Genomic DNA, 15,741 nt, shown 5'->3' on the forward strand with positions numbered 1-15,741 from the left:
TTCCTTTTGGAAATGCGTGGGAGTGATCGTAGTTTTGGACCTAGCAACCACTTTCCTTTTGGAAATGCGTGGGAGTGATCGTAGTTTTGGACCTAGCAACCACTTTCCTTTTGGAAATGCGTGAGAGTGCTCGTAGTTTTGGACCTAGCAACCACTCTCCTTTTGGAAATGCGTGGGAGTGCTCGTAGTTTTGGACCTAGCAACCACTTTCCTTTTGGAAATGCGTGAGAGTGATCGTAGTTTTGGACCTGCAACCACTTTCCTTTCGGAAATGCGTTAGTGATCGTAGTTTTGGACCTGGCAACCACTTTCCTTTTAGAAATGCGTGAGAGTGATCGTAGTTTTGGACCTGGCAACCACTTTCCTTTTAGAAATGCGTGAGAGTGATCGTAGTTTTGGACCTGGCAACCACTTTCCTTTTAGAAATGCGTGAGAGTGATCGTAGTTTTGGACCTAGCAACCACTTTCCTTTTGGAAATGCGTGAGAGTGATCGTAGTATTGGTGCTAGCAACCACTTTCTTTTTGGAAATGCGTGAGAGTGATTGTAATTTTGGGCCTAGGAACCTCTTTCTTTTTGGAAATGCGTGTAAGTGTTCTTAGGTCTGGTCATACGAACCACTTTCTTTTTGGAAATGCAATGAGAGTAATCTTAGTTTTGGGCATAGCAACCACTTTCCTTTTGGAAATGCGTGAGAGTGATCGTAGTTTTGGTCATAGCAACCACTTTCCTTTTGGAAATGCGTGAGAGTGATCGTAGTTTTGGGCATAGCAACCACTTTCTTTTTGGAAATGCGTGAAAGTGATCGTAGTTTTGGGCATAGCAACCACTTTCTTTTTGGAAATGCGTGAGAGTGATCGTAGTTATGGCATAGCAACCACTTTCCTTTTGGAAATGCGTGAGAGTGATCGTAGTTTTGGTCATAGCAGCCACTTTCCTTTTGGAAATGCGTGAGAGTGATCGTAGTTATGGCATAGCAACCACTTTCCTTTTGGAAATGCGTGAGAGTGATCGTAGTTATGACATAGCAACCACTTTCCTTTTGGAAATGCGCGAGTGATCATAGTTTTAGTCCCAGGAACTACTTTCTGGAAACGCGTGTGAGTGATCGTAGGTTTGTTCCTAGCAACCACTTTCCTTTTGGAAATGCGTAAGAGTGATCTTAGTTTTGGGCCTAGGAACCACTTTCTTTTTTGAAATACGTGAGAGTGATCGTAATTTTGGGCTTAGGTACCACTTTCTTTTTGGAAATGCGTGAGAGTAATCGTAGTTTTGGACCTAGCAACCACTTTCCTTTTGGAAATGCGTAAGAGTGATCGTAGTTTTAGTCCTAGGAACTACTTTCTTGAAATACGTGAGAGTGATCTTAGTTTTGGGCTTAGGAACCACTTTCTTTTTTGAAATACGTGAGAGTGATCGTAATTTTGGGCTTAGGAACCACTTTCTTTTTGCAAGTGCATGGAAGTGATCTTAGGTCTGGCCATACAAACCACTTTCCTTTTGGAAATGGCGTGAGAGTGATCGTAGTTTTGGTCCGAGGAATCTCTTTCTTTTAGGAAATGTGTGAGAGTGATCGTAGTTTTGGGGTTCGCAACCACTTTCCTTTTTGGGAAATGCAAACTATTTCTTAATTGTTTAATATAAAGTACCAGTAATAAGAAATTTATTTTTAAGTGAACCATATGGTGAAGGAATAAGAATCTTATTTATTTTAGAATATTCAATCTTTGATGGAGGAATCATACGCTTATTTATCGTGGAATAAGTAGCTATGATGAGAGAAGTACTGTCGTAGTTATAAAGGAATGATAAATCTGTGATGGAGGAATAAGCAGCTTATTTATTTTGGAGGAAATGATCTGTGATGTAAAAATGAGGGGCGTATTTATTTTATAGTAAGTAATCAGTACTGAAGGATTTTGAAGCTATAAATTTCTTAAGTAAATAAAAATGCGTCGAAAGAATAGGAAACGAATTTGTTTTGGATAAGTAAGCTTTGCTCGAAGAATTAGGAGCTTGAGTTCTTTTCTGATAAGTGGTGTGCGTTGAAGGAATGCCAATTGTATTTTGTTCTGGAATAGGTAATTCGTGGCAGCACGAAAACACAAGCCTCGGATAAACAAAACCAGTATTCTGAGTGATTTAGCGATCCTTGAAGGAAGGAATAGCTATATAATTTTGTTGTGTAATCTGTGATGAGAGGAAGAGGAGGAAAGCAAGGGACCTTGATTTATTCTTTAGTAGGGAGTGTGCAGAGGAAAGAAGAAGCGTGTTTTTGGAATAGATAATGAGTGATGGAGGATAGAGAAACTTGTTGTAGTAATGCGATACGCATTTGTTTACAAATAAGTAATCCGTGATTTAAGATTGAGAAGTATTTGCTCTTGCAATAAGTAATTCATATAGGAATTAAAATCGTATTTATTTCTGAATAAGTAATCTGTGTTGCTGAAATAGGAGACGTATTTTCAAACAGTAATAAGGAACTTCATGAACTTGTAGTAATGCGATACGCATTTGTTTACAAATAAGTAAATCCGTGATTTAAGATTGGGAAGTATTGCTCTTGCAATAAGTAATTCATATAGGAATTACAATCGTATGTATTTCTGAATAAGTAATCTGTGTTGCTGAAATAGGAGACGTATTTTCAAACAGTAATAAGGAACTTCAAGAACTTGTAGTAATGCGATACGCATTTGTTTACAAATAAGTAAATCCGTGATTTAGGATTGGGAAGTATTTGCTCTTGCAATAAGTAATTTATATGAGTTAAAAACGTATTTATTTTTGAATAAGTAATCTGTGATGCTGAAATAGGAGACGTATTTTCAAACAGTAATAAGGAATTTTATGAAAAATGTTTATATTTATGTAATAATCTGTGATGAAAAAAATGAGGAGCATATAAATTTTTAATAAATTATTTTGGGATGAAATCATTGGAAGCTTATTGATATTGAAACACTTAACCCAGATAAAGGGATGAGAGGCCTACTTATATATTGGAATAAATAAATACTTTTGGACGAAGGAATAAGCTTATTTCTTTTATACTTATAAAATGAAGAATTTGCGTAATTTGAAATGGATAATATGAGACGACTGAATGAGAAACTTATTCTAATAGTAATCCGTAATGAAACAGGGGAATGCTTCTTGAATTTGGAATTAGAAATCATTGATAAATGAATGGAAGACGTCTTTATTTTGTGGGAGGGACAGTAACGCGTCCAGCTAAGAGAGGATAACTTGAAAAAAAAGGTAAACTTTAAATCCTTCGTTTTTGGGGGCAGTTACAGCCTCGCATATTGTTGAATGGAAGGGCCAGCATGCATGTAAGGTGTGCGAGATATTTACATGTCCGAGAATAATTGAATGGTCCCAATACCACGAAAATGTAGGCATCAGTATTTGGGAACGAAAAATGACAGTGTTCCATGAACTGAATCTCCACCATTTACACAACAGAGTTGTGTCTGCATTTTGAATGGAGGGAGGTGTGGCTTGGTTAAGGGGGAATACTTCAGTTTCAGATCATGAACTGTAATGGTTATGAATTTCATGGCATAATTCAGCTGCATGAGAACGGAATGTATTCTAGGCTGTCAATAGTTCGCGTTTTGTAGTCTCCCCCCTGGTTGACCTGGGTGGAAAATATTGTGGAAGTTTTCTCCAAAGTTATTGTATAAATGTGGTTGTGATTATTTTGTGGTTTGCCATATGAAGCCATTCCTGTTTTAAGCAGTGTATTGGGATTGGTGAATTCCTTTTTCTTTAGTACTACAGCTCCCCAAAATGGTTCCATCAAGCACCGTTATCTGAACGAATACATCATCTTATCCATGACCCATATTCTTTGCGAGTGACTGTGGTCTATGGTAAATAAGAACGCTGTTTATCACCAACACCACTTCTTAAGAATCAGTTGATAAAGATGGGTGAAATCGAGTTAAACCTAGGATTTCATTTTGGAAAGACCAGTTTTATTTCTTTTTTAATTGGATTGTGACAGTGGATTTTGATTTTTGTGTAGTTTGTGTCTGAATGTATATATTTACATATATATATATATATATATATATATATATATATATATATATATTTAAATATATATAAATATATATTATATTATACAGATGCATACATTTTTATATGTAACATGTCAGAGTGTACATGAAACGAATGAAATTTCAATTTCGTATCTTATACCAATGAGAACTGCATTAAAATATCACTTACCTAGAGCAGACTGACAGGGGGTAGTAGGTTGCGCTATCTGTGGCGGCTACCCGAATAGCGCCGTCCTTAACAGCAGCACGAGTAGTGGTAGCTGTTGGAGGAGTAGGAGGAGGAGGAGGAGGAGGAGCTAGAGCTGGAGCTGGAGCAGAAGGAGTAGCAATAGTCACAAAGTAGTCAGCTCTTCAGCATGTACTTTCGAACCCAAGGGTCAGCGGAACCTTAGAGTGTTCGAAAAAATATTTTTTATATATATATTATGTTGTCGAACTTTTAGCTTTTCTTTGCTTCTTCTCCTTTTATGGAGCTCTCTCAGATTTTCTTGTGTGTGTGTGTGTGTATGATGAAGCTCACTTTATTCTCTGCTTTTTTTTTTCAGATGCTCCCTTATTTTTTTTATTATAAAAGTGGAGCTGTTTACACTCGATCAATTTTCTGCGTGGCGGGAAGGGCCGCTGATCCTGTTGCAACTAATACTAGTGCTCTTTTTCTTCCCTTTTTTTATATTTCAATTATATTTCAAACGTCAACAACGATTGGAGACGAAAGGACGCAAAACAACAGATGCGATGTTATCAAGAACTTTCGTCTGTGATCACACAGGGCCACTGAATTATTTATCATTTATTTATTTCCTGGAGCCTTCTGGATCAACCGCACTCTGGCCAGAGAGGAGAAGAGTTCCAACTGAAAACGAAAAGTATACCGACAATTGATTTCCCACCTACGATTAATAATAATAATTATTATTATTATTACTACTATAAGTAGTGGTAATATTATTGGAATTATTATTGTTATTATTATACGACGGGCACATGAACGAAGTTGTACACTGACTGATCTCGTATTTTTCCTTTTCCACAGGCAAAAACTAAGCTAGATAAGCAATGACAGTTTATTATTATTATTATTAGTATTAATAATATTATTCCATGTGCATATATAGACGAGTCACTGAACAATGAGGTTATATTTATCGGTATTAACGCTAATAACCAAGGTAGGCGAGAGAGAGAACCGAATCTAGTGGTGCAGTGAGTAGCTCAACTAACGTTGCTCCTCACCGGCCGTCGACTTCTCTTCTTGTGAAATCCCGCTGTTGTTATTGTTGTTGTTTTTTGGTTGCTTTTGTTGTTGTTGTTGTAGGGGGATGGTAGTCAGTCGTATTGGTGGGAGAGAGGTGGTGGAGGTGGTGGTGGTGTTGTCGTAGATATAGAAGTGAGATGAGGGCCGGGCGGGGACCGCTACGTGTGGTTGCGGACGTAAACACCGATATCCGTCCAAGGCGGATGAAACGTAGGAGTCAAGACGCGTATGGTGGCCCCACACGCCTGCATACCAGTAGATCGTCCGCTAACCCTTCTTCTTCCCTTCGCTGGCTGGCCCACACCAGTCTAGCACGACCACCTACTTTACCTCCAAGCTGGCCGCCCAGCGGACACCGAAGAAGAAGAAGAAGAAGAAGAAGAAGACGACGGTGGAGACTGCGAAGGACGACGACGAAGACGACGAGGGAGAGAGGGAGGGGAACAAGAAGACGCTGGCCTTTCTGTCGAAGAGGATGGCGATGATGATGATGACGATGACGATAGTCGCACCTCCTTCGCCAGGAGCGTCGCCCACATGTCTCCTTCGCCAGACCCTGCGAGAGGCGTAGGTGACAGAAGCAGCGATGATAGCGTTGGCGTCGTCTCCAGCGCACAGATGATCCTCGGTGCAGCGGCGGCAGCAGCAGCAACACAGCAACAGCAGCGGCGGCGGCGGTGGCGGCAGCAGCAGCAGCAGCAGCAGCAGACAGGAGGTCAGAGTGAGGTGGAGGAAGGGTTACTGTCATGCCCGGGCCAGAGGGAACCGAGGCGTGCTCGTTGGGAATCGGTCGTCCTGCGAAGCGGTGGCCCGGGTTGGCAATGCTCGGCCTGCGAGTGTCCTCCTCATGGGGGGAGGGGGGACGCCGGTGCCAAGTGACGCTCTCTCTCAGGCACCACCGCGCTCCTCCACCTGCTCGGGAGAGACAAAGCAGAAGGAGAACGCTGACTTTAAGTGGGAATGTTGGTTGCGATGCGGAGGTTTGGGTTAACATGTTACTCATAGGAAAGCGTTTTGCTGCAAACAGGTTTGGATACTATTCATAGGTTTCTTTGTAAAATACAGTTTAAGAAGCCGTTTAAGGTTTTTTATTTTTTACATGTTGACTCCTACCCTCCGTCTTCAACAAAACATGCGAAGGTTAATAAATAACACAGGTTAATTACTATATATAAATAATGGTGATTTGGTTACTGATAAGAAAGCGTTTTGCTGTAAACAGTTTTGGATACATACTATTCATAGGCTTCTTTCGAAAGAAATACAGTTTTAAGAAGTCCTTCAAGGTTTTTTTTCTTTCTTTTTTTTGACCCCTACCCTCCGTCTTCAACAAAACATGCGAAGATTGATTAAATAGCTTTGTACGCACAAAGCACAGGTTAATTACTATATATGATAATTGTGAATTGGTTTTAATTATAGTAGTTGAAAACCTTGGCTGAGGTGAAAGATTTAGTCTTAATTCTTACTACTGTTAGTTCATCTGAATGAATCTTCATTTAGATCAAGTGCACTAGTACTTTTAATGCAATGGTAGTGGTACCGACAATTTTAATGTAACCCAGTTCATTATGGCATTTATCTGAAACAAAACCTATTTCTTCCAGAGCTTCATGATTCTTTCAAAGCTTGGATTGTTTAGCAGCTCTGGTTCTGAGATTAGAATCCTGTGCAATTTTGGGATTTTCCATCACTTTTGGTTTACAAAAATTCTTTAGTAACAGTGGAGTGCTTGTATTTTTTACCTGTATCCTAAACTGTTGGTAATAACCTGTTTTTAAAGTTATAGTCAAATACAACTCCCTGGTCCTCACCATCATATTGTTAACTGTGATAAACTTCCAGATTATATCACAAAACTTGAAAATTTTAAAGGTAAAAGAGAAAAAGTGATATTTGACAAGAATTGTAGAGTTAGTTAAATATGGAGGATAATGACCGTAGACTTTTTCACCCTGTTCCCTTAGCAGTCAAGTAGCTGTAATTACATTTGTAATTCTTCACTAAACATCGCATGGTGGCTGCTACAATAAGGGGAATCTGTACGAAATGTCATTTAAATGGAAAATGGATAATTATTTAAGTTTTTGCTAAGCGAAATGAGGCAATACTGCATTTTAAAAAGATACTTCTAATTTGTAATGAAAAAGTCATAGAGTCTGATATCTCTGGTAGAACATTTTAAAATCATGGAATACGTAAGGAATATCATAGTTTTGCTGACGATTACAATTGTATGGTGAGAGAAAAAGAAAACATAAGTTCTCTAAGACAAAAGCTGACCTATACAAGAACGTTGGATTATGGGTAAAAGGTAGAGTTAGTCCTAAGGAAGGCCATAGTGTTTGTTAAATATAAGAGTAAATAAGAAAATAATTCGCAGAATAAGTACCAGCATGAGAGAGAGAGAGAGAGAGATACAAATGCAAATATATATTGGATTCTCCTCCTCTCTCTCCTCACCACATACACACACACACACACACACACAGAGTTGACTATCCTTACACAGATTGAAAGGGAGACACAGACTGTCGAAATCGTTTTCCTTGGTTGAAATAGGTCATGGAGAGAGAGAGAGAGAGAGAGCCATTTGGAAATCACCTGCCGGCACTTGACGGAACAAAAGATTTCAGCTGCGATGAGTCATTCCGTCTCTCTCTCTCTCTCTCTCTCTCTCTCTCTCTCTCCTCTCTCTCTCTCTCTCTCTCTCTCTCTCTCTACTTGGCACTCATCATCGTCATCATCATTCATCATATTTGTCATCATCATCACAATTCATCATATTCGTCATCATGATCATCTTCGTCATCATCATTCATCATATTCGTCAATATTATCACACATATCATTATCTTATTCATCATCATCATTATTTTCTCATATTCGTCGTCATCATCATCATTCATCATATTCGTCATCATCGTTAATCATATTCGTCGTCATCATCATCATTCATCTTATTCGGTATCATCATCAACAACATCATGTTCGTCATCACACCATCATCATCATTCATCATCATCATATTCGTCATCATCATTCATCATATTTGTCGTCTTCATCAGCACACAACCATCATTTTCATTCATATTCGTCATCATCATCATCATCACAATCATTTTCATCATTATCATTATCATCATCAGGATAGGTTTGGAGAGGCAGAGGCTGCGTCAAGGTTGTGTAGTATGTCTTCGGGAGCGAAGGTCTATCTATTTGGGATGGATAGACCAGACGAGAGAGACGAGAGAGAGGAGAGGAGAGGGATGGATGGGGTTGGTTTGGAGAGGGAGAGAGAGCGAAGGAGAAAGGGAGGGAGGGAGGAGGGTGGAAAGAGTCAAATGGGAGAGGGAGGGAGGGATGGGAGGGTCCATGGCTGAGTTAGGTGGCAACATTAAAGTGTGCGATCGATCGATGAGACCGAGGCTCTCTCTCTCTCTCTCTTCTCTCTCTCTCTCTCTCTCTCTCTCTCTCTCTCTCTCTCTCTGCTTGTCAGATGCATATACATTTAGTATGCACATAACAAATTCATATAAATGCATATTCACAAATGTGCATGTTAATGTTTACTGTGTACTTATGACTATCTCACACACGTGTATGTGTGTGTGTATATATATATATATATAGTATATATATATATATATATATGTGTGTGTGTGTGTGTGTGTGTGTGTATGTATGTATGTATTTGTGTGTGTGTGTGTGTGTGTGTGTGTGTGTGGTAAATATTAACATGCCTGTTTGTGGTTATGGATATTTATATATTGTTATATACGACACACGTCAGATTTTATGAGTAGTTTAATAAAAAAAAAGATATTTCGACGAGATTTTTTTTTATTTTCATTTTCCCCCCTATGAAACTGTTTGGAAATTTAACATCATGATGGATATATCTGACAAAAATTCACGGAAAAATATTTTTTTCTTCGCATTATCAGTATACTAGGAATTTACCTCGGCGATCGTAACATAGCATTTCACTTGAAAAAGTTAATGCTCTATCTAAATAGTCCGCTTGGTATTTCTTTGCGTCATAAAACTGAGATTTGCAGTGTTTGAATGAAAGGGCAACAAAAGCAGCCCTTTTCAGTATAGTTCTTACGTGTCAGTGGGAGATGGTTTCTTGTCTAGTCCTCTTTTTTAATTGCCTGCAGATGTCAAGTTTAATCACCTGCTTATTTGCAATTCCCGTCGTTGATCAGAGCTGTTCTATAAAATGTAAAGCTTGCAGCTTTAAGGAGAAAGTCATCTTAGATTTATGTGATTATGCAGTTTAGCTTTCAAAGTTTTAAGTTTGGAAATTTCGATGCCAAGGAATAAGGCCGGGTGGGGGAGGGCCACTATTTGTCTAGTTTTTTTTCCTTTTCGAACGAATTCTCAGGTAACAATAATTGTTTTACTTATTGAAGGTACTTCGTTCGCGAAACCATGAAATCGCCTCTTCTATTTCTGACTAAGGATGGTCCTCAACTGTCGAAATTTATTCCCTAATTCCTACCATCATGCGACGCACTGTACGCATTACTTAAGGTTCTTTGCAGCGTGCCATCGGCCCCTAGCTGCAACCACTTTCGTTCCTTTTACTAGTTCCTTTTACTGTCCCTCCTTGCGTATTCTCATTCTTCATCTAACTTTCCATCCTCTCCTAACACTTGATTTCCTCCTGTGACACCTTTCAAACTTTTTACTGTCAATTTTCATTTCAGCGTTGAATGACTTCATGGGTCACAGTGCTTGGCCTTTGGCTTTATTTCTACTATATATTCAGCTCGACTCATTCCTACCATTGAGAATATATTGACGCCCCCAAATAAAAGCGCCTCAGTAGCGTAGTCGGTATGGTCTTGAATTGCCACCTCGATGGCCGCGAGTCCGATTCTTGGGCATTCCACTGAGGATTGAGAGATGTGTATTTCTGGTGATAAAAGTTCTCTCTCGACGTGTTTCGGAAGTCACGTAAAGCCGTTGGTCCCGTTGTTGAATAACCACTGGTTCCATACAGCGTAAAAACACCATACAAATAAACAAAAGACGCCCTCAAATACTGCGTCAAACAAGAAAGTTGGTCGTCTCGGGCAAAAATCTCCACGGAAGAAGTTTTGCAACAAGGAAATTCACTTTTGGATTCCCGTTGGCTATCCTCATCACACATCTGTCTTTGGTGGGAGTCGCTTTGCATATCCCGATACAAAATCCATTTCCCATCTGCTGGGCGAAAACTTGCCTACATAACTAACTTGTGAGGTGAAGTTGTGAACGTGTCTTTCCCATTATTATTATCTAGCTCTGGAAGTTACCCGCTGTTTCGTATATATTTTTATTTTCGTTCTAACTCCATTTCTTTTATTTTTAGGCTTTGGATGTCAAATGGGTCTTGTCGACAGTAAATTAAGGTATCACTGAGCCTGAGATTATGAGCGTGCCATTTTTTCCCCCTAGAGTAGAGGCGTTTGTCTCAATTATAGATTCTTGGGTTTAAACTTTTTGGAAATATGTAAAAGAGTAAATGCGGTACCAATGACAGCAGAGAAAAAAACTAATACACTTGTTAAAATGAAAAATTCGTAACATATCTATGAAAGAATTGGATAATTTGCAAGGGCATCCGATATGTTGACGTTCTATGCCCGTCAGCGTCAGAGGAAAACGTTTATGTAAATAATTGGAAAGGGTCGATGATTGTGAAAAGGCAAACGTTTATTACTGGGAGGTATATACCCGGCAAAACATTTTAGGCTTATGGTATACATCGCTGTAGGCGTGACGCTGCCAAATGTTTAATGCATGTACAGTGTACAAGGTGTGGAACGTAATTATAAAATAGATGACTAACGATCTTGAGTCATACAAGACACGAGATTTACTCTAAACGAACTCGAAGGCCATCGTTGTTCAAGCCGGGGGGGAAGGGGGGAGGGGGCTGGTTAATGCCTTCAGTCCACCTCACGCGGAGCACTGCAGGCATTATTTCAAGTTTTTTGCAACGTCCCTTCGAGCCAAAGCTTCAGCCTCTTTCATTCCACCTCTCCTGACAATTGTCTCATAGTGCTTCAACTGCTTTGAGGTTTTCTTCCTGTTACACTTTTCAAACTTCCTTTACTCTCAATTTTCATTTCAGCGCTGAATGACCTCATAGGTCCCAGCGTTAGGCATTTGGCCTAAATTCTATATTTCAATCCATCCGAAACCTAATTGCCATCGTTGTTCGAGTGACGTGGGTTTTAATGTTCTTTTGTCAGCTACCGTGAAGTTACTGGTGTTAGACTTATTCAGAATCGTGAAACGGAATTTACACTTCGTATTTCTCATAGTCCATTTTGAAATAAAAGGAGGTTGTGTTTGTTTGGTGCCAGTTACTCTTCATTTTACAGGAGTTCTGGATATTTTGTAGCAGCCTGTCCACACTTGGGCGCAGTGACATAGTTTGGATACCTTATTTCGATAATGTGTAAAAGTATCTGTTGCTCCCTAGTTAGTCATTATTTTTCTCACACATAAATTTGACGGCTAATATAGGTCAACATTTTACAGATGATGTTTCCCCTGATAATGCGGCGTTTCTGTCTGAAACATTAATTAATGGTACGTCTTTTAATTAAGTTGTTAACCATTTTTGTAGATGAGCGTCGTTGGAAGAGGGTAAACTTTCATTGTTAAGGCAGGACGTCTACCAGATTGAAAACCATGGACTCTCTCTCTCTCTCTCTCTCTCTCTCTCTCTCTCTCTCTCTCTCTCTCTCTCTCTCTCTCTCTCTGCGTGATCTTGAAAGACTTCTCTGATGCTCATTGGACTGACGTGCGTATATATATATATATATATATATATATATATATATATATATATATATATATATATATATATATATATATATATATATATATATATATTCATATTCATATCGCAATAAAGTCATGATATCGTTTTATTTCACGATATAAATCAATTGAAGTGAATCGCAGATTTACTTCATTTTCACATTTGTTAACTTTAGATTCTTCTGCTCTGTAAATGCAAGTGATCTTGTGTTGACAAAGGTGCCCCGGTTACTAAAGCAAGATATTTCGAACCTCCAGTTTTTTTTTATCGTTTTCTGCATTGTGTTAACTAGACTATATTGTTTTCTCATTAATTTCCAAAATTCACGAAACTGCGCATTTGCCTTTGAATACCTGAGTGCCTGTGACAGACTCTTTGTGCGTATCGGAGCAACTTCTTGACCTCTAAATGGTAGCTTTCATGGTATGTTTTAGATAGTGGCTTAATTTCGACCAATCTTATTTTTGTTATAGAGTCATGTCGGTCATTTGGATTGAGTACATAATCTTAGATATTCTCATTTTTGTGTAACCTACAACCTTGTCAGTCAGCGTTTCGTCTAGTTTTGTAACCCTTTCTTGCTGCTTTTTCCATCGCGTTGTTTTCTTTGGGTCTGTGCCAAAACAGGGTATTAGATAGGTCTTTCTGCCTTCGCCATGAAGAACACTGCGTTATATTTCCCGATGGTTTTCATAGCATAATTCAGTGGAGGCCTTTCTCCTCGTTTTTCCTGGAAATGCGTTTATTTCTGCTCGACTGACTGCTGGGTCTTTGTGACGTCACGTATATGGTTGCTGGAATCGCAAATAGGCCTCCATCTCGGTCAAATATAGATTCCTTCATCCAGAGCCATAGCTTAACCTTGACTGTTCATTATGTTTTATACGTTGTATCACGTCAAGCCTATTTTGGGATTATATTATATATATATATATATATATATATATAAAATAATATATATATGGGGATACAATCAACAATGATGTAAAATCCTTCTATAGTTTTATAAAATATATATTTCTTGTAAAGCAAATTATATATTTATAAAACTACAGAAGGATTTGACATCATTGTGGATTGTAATCCCATTTGCTTGGGGGTACGACATAGTACCTAGCTTCTGAATATATATATATATATATATATATATATATATATATATATATATATATGTGTGTGTGTGTGTGTGTGTGTGTGTGTGTGTGTGTGTGTGTGTGTGTGTGTATATAATTGCAAAAGAGGTATATTTCGTACGGGCACAAACCATTTCGTTATACTAATTTATCACGTTTTAATAGTTCCACGTAGTGAGTAGTCACAGCAGTCATGGGAAACTTAATCCTTCTCGATATTTCTTAGAACCTCTTAATAAAATCCTCTCTTTTTTGACGTATGACACAATATTTTAGATGACACTCCATTCTAGTATAATATCAACCAGTGTTACATTAGAGAATTAGAGAGGATCTACCACCCTTTCATTTTTTTTAAATTCGATTCTTCTCGGTTTGCTTGTTAATATTTGTGTAAGACCGGTTGTGAGTTCCTCAATTCCTTGTCAACAGCGTTTAGAGAACTGATGAACTTACTCTGTTGCAATCTCATAACAGCTATTTAGAGCTTCGACGATACTCGAGATTTGAAGGTAGTTGAGCGATTTCTTTCTTTCGTTGAATCGAGAGAGAGAGAGAGAGAGAGAGAGAGAGAGAGAAGAGAGAGAGAGACTTCCTTTCAACATTTTAAGGATGTCCATCCAGTAGGCACTGGCGACAAAGAATTCCATTTTCACTCAGAATGCGGGGGCCGTTTCAAATTGACCTCTGATATTCTCCAGTTCAATTGCAAGCTAGTCCTTGTTATTCAAACTACCTGCATAAGTCAAGCTCTTCCTTTCATAGAGGGTGTGTCGGCCAGCTTATTGTTGGAGTAAAAAACATGCATCACTTTTAATTCCCTCCGTAGGGGGGATAGTGCGTCAGTGGACTTCAAGCGGTGCACTGTAGGCATTACTGAAGGTTCTTTGCAGCGTGCCTTCGGCCCCTAGCTGCATCCACTTTCCGTTCCCTTTACCGTACCTCCGTTCGTATTGTCTTTCTTCCACCCTCTCCTAACACTTGAATCATGGTGCAACTGCTTTGAGGTGTTCCTCCTGTTAAACCTTTCAAACCTTTCACTGCCGATTTCCATTTCAGCGCTGAATGATCTCACAGGTCCCAGTGCTTGGCTTTGGCCTAAATTCTATATTCAACTCAATTCGACTTAACTCACTTTTTATTCTGACTCAGATTTGTGAATCGAGTGAGTCGGTTCTTCGCCGCCGCTGCGTTCGCATCTCATAATAATATCTCTTCGACATCCATCTTTAACCGGTCACCCTTGTGCCCCTTCTCTGCAGGATATCGATGAGCTGGTTTTCCATAGCATTAGGATCTTTGGCCGCTCCTCCCAAACTGCGTCTCTCAATATTGAGTCGAGTGTTTGTGCTGAGATATAAAACTCTTCTCTCTAACTTCTGCGTTGGTAACATCAAACTCGTTGTTTCTGTTTGAATGAGACATAGAATAGATTCCCCCGTAGGGCGGGGTAGTGCCATCGGTGCGCCCCATGCATGTGCACTATTATAGGCATCACGTAAGGTTATGTACAGCTTCCCTTCGGCCCCTAGCTGCGACCCCTTCCTTTCCTTTTACTGTACCTCCTTTCATATTCTCTCTATTCTGTCTTACTTTCCACCCTCTCGTAACAATTGATTCATAGTGCAACTGCTTTAAGATTTTCCTCCTGTTTACACCATTCAGACCTCGCGACTCTGTTAATTTCAATTTCAGCGCTGACTGAATGACCTCGTGGGTTCCAGCGCTAGTCCTTTGGCCTAAATTTTATATTATTTTGTATTCGTAGGTCATTCCATCCTTCCCTGCTGGAGGTTGTTCGATGCAGATTATGCCTGTTGAGCTTGAGTCTGACCTTCTGACTCAGTCAGTGGGAACTGCCCTGATTCAGAATGACTCGAGTCATATGACTCGCCTTGACTTGAAATGACTTTACTCGACTCGACTCGACTCGATTGGTGTAAAAGCAGCCTTTATGATTTCAAGGACTGCGGTCCCTCAGGTGATTTTTAGGGGCTTAAATTGATAAGAGGCCTGGCGTGTCACCTTTAGAAGGCGTTCGCACTGCAGTGAAACATGACAAAAAACACGTCTACAATTCAAACAAATTGATTACATGTCAGCGACGTTAGGATTACTAGCCAGTGCTTCATCCGATTATGCAGCATTTGCGAACGATTCGTTGTACACCGACGGTCGTTGACATGTCTTCAACATGTTTGTGACGGGTATGTTTTGAGTAGGGTAACGAATTTTGTGTTGACGACAAGTTACGCTTTCGAGTTTAGATTCACTTCAGCCAAGCGAGATAATCTCCGCTGTTATTTCCCGGTTCGTGTTTCCACCTCGTGTGTGTAGTAAATATACTTTTATATATATGTATATATATATATATATGTGTGTGTGTGTGTATGCTTAAAAGATCACAGTAGATGAACGTGACTTCATTAAATAAGCGAATACCACAAGAAAATGA

The 15,741-nt window shown here is 39.3% G+C and overlaps 1 protein-coding gene and 1 long non-coding RNA gene across 6 annotated transcripts in view; one reads left to right on the forward strand and one right to left on the reverse strand.

Moving 5' to 3' along the window:
- Positions 1-15,741, reverse strand: part of LOC135200017 (glutamate [NMDA] receptor subunit 1-like) — a 126,091-nt gene that overhangs the window by 84,609 nt on the left and 25,741 nt on the right. For all 5 annotated transcript variants that reach the window (XR_010311175.1, XM_064228229.1, XM_064228227.1 and 2 more), the window contains exon 2: positions 4,242-6,239. The gene's annotated coding sequence lies outside the window, so the exon portion shown is untranslated. The remainder of the gene's footprint in view (positions 1-4,241; positions 6,240-15,741) is intronic.
- The window catches only part of LOC135200020 (uncharacterized), a 178,230-nt gene that overhangs the window by 44,955 nt on the left and 117,534 nt on the right, over positions 1-15,741 (forward strand). The gene's annotated exons all lie outside the window — the stretch shown is intronic.

Source organism: Macrobrachium nipponense, chromosome 26 (genome assembly GCF_015104395.2).
Source record: "Macrobrachium nipponense isolate FS-2020 chromosome 26, ASM1510439v2, whole genome shotgun sequence".
Taxonomy (NCBI): Eukaryota; Metazoa; Arthropoda; class Malacostraca; order Decapoda; family Palaemonidae; genus Macrobrachium; species Macrobrachium nipponense.